The 8661-nt window shown below is 47.4% G+C and overlaps 1 long non-coding RNA gene across 1 annotated transcript; it reads right to left on the bottom strand.

Moving 5' to 3' along the window:
- Positions 1-252: 252 nt before the first annotated feature.
- On the bottom strand, positions 253-7198 carry LOC117067066. The gene is made up of 3 exons (XR_004430589.1): positions 7082-7198; positions 5795-6034; positions 253-298 (listed from the first exon to the last, which is right to left on the bottom strand). It is a non-coding gene; the product is annotated as an uncharacterized LOC117067066 (long non-coding RNA).
- Between the last annotated feature and the right edge of the window lie 1463 nt (positions 7199-8661).

Here is an 8661-nt window from a genome sequence, read left to right as displayed (position 1 = left end):
GTTAATAATAAAATATCAGATTAATGTATCCCAAGACTGGAACAACTAGGATCCATTCACCTCCAGGGTTCCAGGAAGCAACAGCAGACACTCAAAGAAGCTTGGAGCTTGCTGAGGACTCAGTGTTGGGCACTCGTATTAGTCCATTCTCACACTGCTATAAAGACACTACCTGACACTGGTTAATTTATAAAGGAAAGAGGCTTAATTGACTCACAGTTCCACATGGCTGGGAGGTGTCAGGAAACTTACAATCAGGATGGAAGGTGAAGGGGAAGCAAGGACCTTCTTCACATGGCTGCAGGAGAGAGAAGAACATGTGAAGGAAGAACTGTCAAACGTTTATAAAACCTTCAGATCTCGTGAGAACTCACTCACTATCATGAGAACAGCATGGGGGAACTGCTGCCATGATCCAGTCATCTCCCACCAGGTACCTCCCTCAACACGTGGGATTATGGGGATTACAATTCAAGATGAGATTTGGGTGGGGACACAGACAAACCATACCAGCACTGGAAGGAAATGGTGGGTGAAGGAAGATATGGGATGGGGCTCAGGACTCCATGCACCAAGTAGTGTAAGTCCTGTCACCAAGTCATACTACCAGCCCCTGCTTGTGAAGTGGGAGGAGGTTTACAGCTTCAAGTATTGCAGAATCCAAACCTGGCTGACATTCTGACTCCAGGCTTGACTCATCCAGACCCTTTGATTCTTTCCAAATGCCTTTCATGGGCCTTTCCCTGCCCAGAAAATTTTATGAGTCTCTAATTTTTGAAAGCAAAACAAAAGCAACCTCCCTAGCTAGACCAATGCTCAAAGCTGTCCTGTCCTTCCAGTATGGAGCCTCCCCAGCCCTTTTCCCACTCCTGCCTTCAGTAAGCCATCTGGGATAGTGAGTCACAAGCCTCCAAACCCACCAACTCATTTTCCTCTAGTCCTTGCTCCTTCTTCAAGTCCATGTCTGGGTCCTCTTCCTTCTTGAAGCCTTACCATCCACGTGGTCTCTGTGAGTCTTTACTCGACCTGAGCTCTGTTGTAGGAAGGAAGTGTTGCAGCCTAGTTTTGACCCGTGGATTAAAAGGGCATGAAGGCAAGGACAATTTCTGTTTTGTTCACCAATGTATAATATCCGTCATCTAGGATAGTAGTTGGCACATAGGAGGTGCTCAAAAAACATTTGCTGAGTTGCTGAATCCCATTTTTTTGTCTTGTTTCATGTATGCAATTTAGCTGCTCAATTAGACTACAAGCTTTTCAAAGCCTAACCCTGTTTCTATAACTTGTAAAGTTCTTGTCCACAGATTAAGGTGGTCATCAGAGCCCATGATAGTAGTCATTATGTAGGATTAGGTGATATTGAGCATCTCTGCCAATGCTTTTCTGGAAAGCAATTTGACAGTACAAACCAAGAGCCTTAAAACTGTCCACACCCTGTCATCTGGGAATAGCACTTCTGTGAATCCATCCTAAGGAAATGAACTGAGATGTCATCAATATTAATAAAACAAGAGTGGCTGCAATTTACTAAGCCCTTACATGTGCCAAACATTCTGCCACTGGCCACTTTGCATATCTTCTTTAACTTGATCCTCTGAGTTACCGCACCAGGCAAGTATTACGATCCCCATTCTACAAATGAGAAAACTGAGACTCAGAAAAGTTTGTGAAACTTGACTAAGATCACATTCTTGGTAAATGACAGAGTCAGAATTTGATCTGGGAATATAAGACTCCAAAGCCCATGCAATGCATTCTTATTGTAATGGTGGAAAACTGTGAACAACCTAACTGCCAAACAAGAGGAAAATGAATGAATTATAACATATCCACAACATGGAATGTTATTAGCCATCAAAATAGTGGTTTTGGCTGGGTGTGGAGCCTCATGCCCGTAATCCCAGTATTTTGGGAGGCTGAGTCGGGAGAATCACTTGAGCCCCGGAGTTCAAGAACAGCCTGGGCAACATAGCAAGACCCTGTCTTTACAAATGATTTTAAAAATTAGCTGGAGGTGGTGGCACGTATCTGTTGTCCCAGATACTCAGGAGTTTGAGGCAGGAGGATCACCTGTGCCCAGGAGGTTGAGGCTGCAGGGAGCCGTGATCATGTCACCGTTATCCATCCTAGGTGACAGAGTAAGACCCTGTCTCAGAATAATAATAATAATAATAATAATAATAATAATGATGATGATGTTTTTGGAAGACTGCTCAATGACATAGGAAATACTTAGGTAAAAAGTTAGGTAAAAGTAATAAGATAATGTGGTAGTTTTAATAGTGGCACCTAAAAGATCTGTCCACAAATCCTGGAAACCTGTGAATGTGACCTTATTTGGAAAAAGGGTCTTTGTATGTAATTAAGTTAAGGATCTTGAGGTAAGATCATTCTAGATTACACAGGCAGGTCCTAAAACAAAAACAAACGTCCCTCTAAGAGACTAAAGGAGGGAAAGACAAATAAGTGTAGAAGGCGATGTGGAGATGGAACAAAGATTGGAGCAATGTGGCTATAAGTCAAGGAATGCTAGCAACCACAAGAAGCCAGAAAATGCAAGAAATAGATTCTTTCCTAGGTCCTTTGGAGGGAGCATGGCCATGCCAACACCTTGCTTTCAGACTTCTGGTCTCCAGAACTCTGAGAGAATAAATTTCTGTTGCTTTAAGCTACCCAGTTTGTGGTTATCTGTCACACAGCCTCAGTTAACGAGCCCAGATTTCTAGTCACATTTGTCTGTAGACACCTTAGTCTTGTCATTGCAGTCCAGACCCATTGCAATGTGATTCTACCTACAGCTCAAGTAGATAAGCATTCTGGGGAACCTGCCTCAGAAATGCTGTCCTTTCTCCTTAGGCCTGTGTTCCTCAAGTTCTCCATCCAGCCAAGGAGATAAAAAGGCATTTACCCATTTGTCTGATACAAAAACCTGTACTTAATACCACCATTGGGATTTGGTTCAGTCAACACTGGCCGTGTACCAAGCACTGGGCTGGGCACTGGGGACACCATGCGGATGTACTTCCACTGGGTAGCACTTTCAAGTTTGCAAGTCACACCCATGTGCATTTCTCTATTGGACATTCAAATTGCCTATTAGGTAAGTAAGACAAAAAAACTTAAACCTATTTTGCAGATGGGTAAACTGCGGCTCCAGAGATTATAAATGCTTTGTCCAAAGTCATGCAGCAGGGCGAAAGTGTAATCCAAATTTCCTGCATATTCTTTCCATGGTACTAAACTCCCTCTAAGCCCAGTGCTTTTCAAGTTCAGGGAGAGGAAAGTACAAGTAGGTAGGCTCTTAGAAGAGGTAGGGATTGAGCAGTGTTTTGTAAAATGAGTTGCAATAGGTCAGAAATTAACAAAGCGGATTAAATCTGACCCACCTCCTGCTTTTGTATAAAAAAAGGTTTATTAGAACATAGCCTTGCTCACTCATTTACATGTGGTCACACTATGACTGCAGAATTGAGTAACTGTGATACAAACTGTGACCTGCAAAGTCTAAAATATTTACTATTTGACCCTTTACAGTAAAACCTGCAAATCCCTGCAATAGATGGTGTCATGTGTGGGACAGAAGCTTGTGGGGGTGGGAGAGGTGAACGCCTACCAGATAAGGAAATTCACAGCTCCTGGTTAAAAGTAACATTCAATTCCTTGGAGTGACTATTTTTGTAGTCTTAATAATAGCAAACACTTATATGGTGCTCTTTGTGTGCCAAGAAGTATTTTAACTGCTATACACATAACAATGCTTAATTATTAATTATTATTATCGTCTCCATTTTAGAGGTAAGGAAGTAGGTACACAGATCAAGAAGTATGCCGGGGCTCACACAGCTAGCAAGGGGCAGAGCCAAGGTTTGATTCTGGTCAATGCATGTCAGAAACTGTGTGCAGAGCTCCCCCATTTACAGCTCACATCCTTAGGAACCCTGGGTATTCATCAATTCATTCGACAAGAATGTATGGAGCTCTGCCGCAATAAAGGCCCAGTGCTAGATTCTGTAAAAAGAGCCAGCTGTTTCTTTCCACGTGGATATTTCCTTACCATTTTCCTGACAGCCCCATACACCCTGATGTGTGACGCCTGCTGCTCACCTGGGAGCAGAAACGTTATTCTCAGGATGGTGACTCTGTTTTGATGCACTGGCCTTGGGAGGTCAAGGAAGCTATGACAGAGCAAAGGCTTTTCCGGAACATAGACAAAGTCCCAAAGCCATGATGCAGTGATCTAAGGCATAGTCAGCGTTGAGTAAGGCAGGGAGGGAGGCTGCTGGGCATTGTCATGACGCTGAGAGACTTGTCACTTGGCAGTGAGGACATCTCGCTTCTACTGAGACTGTGGCTCTGCTGAAAGCCACATCGTGATTAACTAGAGAGGATGAGAATGCTGGGTGTACCCTCCCCCTCCCCCAGCCTTACCCCCAAGAGTACCAATCAGTTGTATTCAGCTGCCTAAATATACTATCATAGTTTATTTCCTATCTTCCTGCAAAGGTGATTGGTGCAAGAAAATTAAGTATGTGGCATCTTGTCAGGAGACAGAAAATGTCATACTGATTATTTCATCTGAGGTCGGGAGATGGAAGGAGGCTGCTCTGCTGGAGTGTGTTTCAGAGGAAGCAAGGGGCAGGCTGGAGCAGGTACCCACCTGCTGGGATGAACTCACCTGGCCCTGGCCCCCCGCCCATCCCTGGGTATCTGTGGCCAGATCCTGCTCCCAGTTGCTGTGGGGATGAGACAGAGGCGGGGTGAGAAACTGTTAAGGGGAATTTGGCTACGGTTGATAACAGTGCACTCCTTCCACAGCCCCCGCTCCCAGGGCAGCAAGCCTGGGAGGAGAGAAACAGGGTGTACCTCAGGCTTCTTTGTCACAAAAATCCTTCCCTTCTCCACCCCAGCAATCCAACACTGAGAAGAAACAGAGGAAGAAGAAAGAAGACTTGATTAGGGCTCGCTGGCCCTTGGTAGGGAGATAGTCACATACACGTGACAGACGGTGATCTGTCACGAAGTCACAGGTGTCAAGTTGAAAAAAAAGAAAAAGAGGCCGGGCGCGGTGGCTCAAGCCTGTAATCCCAGCACTTTGGGAGGCCGAGACGGGCGGATCACGAGGTCAGGAGTTTGAGACCATCCTGGCTAACACGGTGAAACCCCGTCTCTACTGAAAAATACAAAAAAGCTAGCCGGGCGAGGTGGCTGGCGCCTGTAGTCCCAGCTACTCGGGAGGCTGAGCAGGAGAATGGCGTAAACCCGGGAGGCGGAGCTTGCAGTGAGCTGAGATCCGGCCACTGCACTCCAGCCCGGGCGACAGAGCAAGACTCCGTCTCAAAAAAAAAAAAAAAAAAAAAAAAAAAAGAAAAAAAAGAAAAAGAATACACTCTACCCAAAACTAAATGGAATGAAAGGGAAAATATCAGGTATGAATGGCAGGCTGTTCCCTCAAGACAGCTCCATTATCTGGAGGTGAGTCCAGTGGACAGGAGAGGGCGCTGTTTCAGAGCTTCTTACTCATTCCTGGTGTGTGCAGCCTTCAGGGAACGCCCATCTCAGTCATCTACTCACGACCTTGGCTGACAGCCCCTGGCATGACCGCTGGTGAGCCAGCCGACTGGGAATTTGAGGGAGCCTCACAACTCAAAGAGACAGGTTCATGAGAAAAGGAGGGAGCATCCAGAACCCACTTTAAAGATACACAGAGCAGCCCTGGAGGTCTGCGCCTGCTTGGCTGGTGGCTCTGCTCTGAGGAGCTGGGCCCATTAACTGCACCGACCACCTGCTCACCTACCGTTTGTGCCTGCAGGCTAAATGCTTAAGCAAGCTCTCAGCTGTGCTCAGGCCTGGACAGGATTTCAGGAATGAGTGGCCCAGGGGGCGTTTATTCCTATGCCCTGGTCCAAACCTCCAGATGCCACCATTTGTTTAAATCAGCAAGGGATGGGGGACAGCCTCCACATGCCAGGCCAAATGCACCAAGGACCCAGGCCCTGCTCACACGGAGCTTAAGGTCTCATAGAAGCACACGGACCTGAAACAAATAAATACAAAACTGTAAAGGATTCTATATGCCATGAAAAAGAAGAGCCAGGTGCCAAGGGGGATGGTACCAGGAGATCTCAGTTTGTTGGGGCTCAGAGGAAGTATCCAGGCAGCTGTGCAGCTTTGGGGTCATGGTGCGGGGGGGTGGGGGGATGCTGAGGCTGGGGGAGGGAGAAGCTGTAGAGGAAGAAGAAGCCCCACCTTCAAAGCACACAGCTTGGGGCACCAAGCAGACCCCAACCCAAGGTAGGTAGGAAAGGAGAGAGCGAAGTGAGAGAGAGGACAGGGCCTCAGCTAGGGCCCAATCAGATTTGATCTTTCTGGGATTTCCCCAGGGCTCAGGTCTCCAGCTACCAAACAGAGCAGCCCAAGTTCTTTCTCAGGAGTTTTACATATTATTTGCTTACAACTTCTCTTGCTTTCTCTCTCTCTCCTTTATATTTCTTACTGCATTTATACGCACATGCTGTAGGAGTCTTTTTCCTGTCTGTGTTTGTATTTCAAAGCCATCATATCCTGCCCTCCCTGAGCTACACTAGGCAAAAGTAAGTGTCTGGGATAGACCAAAAGACATAAGAAAGACCCTCTGAGGGGCCCTGAGGGGCCCTAACTTGGGGTCTCCTTCCCCTGAAGACCCCACTCTCTGTCCAGTGCTGAAGGCAAAGCTGTTACAATAGAGAAAGGGAGGCAGTCAAGAGCTGGATCTGAGGCCAGTTGGGTGACCTCACACAAGCTGCTCACCTTGGGATTCGTTGCCTCATCTGTGAAATGAATGGACTACACTAGGTAGTGGGTTCCCAATCTGGGATCTGCAGATAGACTTTAGGCTTTAAGGAATCTAAGAATCCCTAAAACTGTATGTAAAATTTGGTAGACTTGAGTAGGCATTTTTCTGGGGAGGGTTCCATAACTCTCATTCAATTCTCAAAGGCAACCAAGACCCCAAAAAGGTTAGGAACAACTGCCCTGGGTGATGTCCACCAGCCCACAGCTTTCAGGATGGTCGACTCAGAAGCCTCATCCGAGGTGCTCTTACCGTAAAGTTGAAGAGACACACGCTTCTGTTGCCCAAGAGAGCAGGGAGATGCTGGGAGTGTTCTAGGCAGGGAAGGGAAGGCAGGTTACAAACAGGAAGCATTGCTGTGTGCGCATTTCTGGTAAACTGCCTACGTAGACTGCTGAAGGAAGGGGCCAATCTGTAGGGTGTCAGCAGTTTGCTGTGATTCCCCTCCCCTCCCAGGTAAATACCCACTTTTGTACTTAATTTTGTTTTCATACTTTTGTATTCTTTTTATTAAGGAGTGTCCCAAATTGTAAGTCTTTGGGCCCCACACAACATAGATATGCTGCTGGGTCCTGAATAGAACCAAGGCTGAGATAGCCTGATGGGCAAAGCACTGTCCGGACCTGCGGCTGTCAGGGGCTTGGCACGCCCCACATACGTGCACAGGCGCTGCTCTGCCTGGGTGGCTTTCCTTATCGCCATCCTGGTTTCTGCTTCCTTTCCTTTCCTTTTCCCCTTCCCTTCCCTCTTCTTTTTTCCTTTAATGTGGATTTCAGAAGTGGGGTGAAAATGACCTGAGTGAGTGCCCAGCTCCATGGGACAGTGGCCCGGTATTTTTGAATTTTGACGTGGGAGTGGCGTCTGCTCTGACTCAACCTGGACCGGCCCAGGGACAACACCTCCTTCGGAGGAGCCGCTTTGTTTCGTTTCGAGCAGCCCAGCTGCGTTCTGCATGACCGAATTGGACACCTCTCACTTCCTCTGAGAACGGAACTTGGTGTTTAGATGACGCGCAAGCCAAGTCAGTTGTGTAAAATAGCACAACTCCACCTTTGGTCTCCCACCCCAACCCCCAAAGCCTAAAAAAAGAAAAGAAACAGAAAAAAGCAACACCTGAGAGGAACTGGGCTTCAAACAAGTAAATACTTTTATAAGCGCTGCAAGTGCCTCACTCTGGACTGGAGAGGGGCCGAGGGGGGCTCCCGAGACCTGTAGGAATCTCGAATCAATGCCGTCCTAGCTGTGTGACCTGGGCCAATTTATTTAACATTTCTGAGCCCCTAGTTTTTCATCCTCGCAGGGACAATGACATTCGTGTTTCTGTGAGACACAAGCGGTGTAGCACCTGGCAGGCATTCATGAACTGTTCTCCTCCTCCCAGGGTCCCTGCTATAGGGTCGAGCTACTGAGGCACCTTCCCAGTGCTGGAAATGCTTCCGTAGACGCCTTCCCCACCCCAAAGGAAGGAGTGGGCCAACGGTCTAAGCTCCAGCCCATGCAGGGGTGGTCAAGCCCTTCAAAGTGGAGGGAAGCCCAGGCTCCAGGTGAGCCCCAGGAGTCTCAGCCCCAGAACCTGGCAAGAAATACAGGGGACAGATGTTTTGGTCTCTGAGCCATTTCCTTCCCGCTCTTAGGCTCGCCTGTGACACGTCAATGAACAAATCCTCCAGGAATGATGCTCCTTTGAAGTCCTTGGCTGGGTAAAAGTAAGCAAAAATGAAAATATCTATAAGTCACGTGAGGCGGTGTCAGTTTGTATCGTCTGACTCAACAGCGGTGTTTCTGCTGGGGCACACTCACATGGGCGAAGGCGCGGGGCTGTCCTCCCACAG

The sequence above is a fragment of the Trachypithecus francoisi genome, unplaced genomic scaffold (genome assembly GCF_009764315.1).
Source record: "Trachypithecus francoisi isolate TF-2019V2 unplaced genomic scaffold, Tfra_2.0 Contig01579, whole genome shotgun sequence".
Taxonomy (NCBI): Eukaryota; Metazoa; Chordata; class Mammalia; order Primates; family Cercopithecidae; genus Trachypithecus; species Trachypithecus francoisi.
Note: the sequence above shows the minus strand (reverse complement) of the source record. Positions and strands in the feature narration are given on the sequence as shown.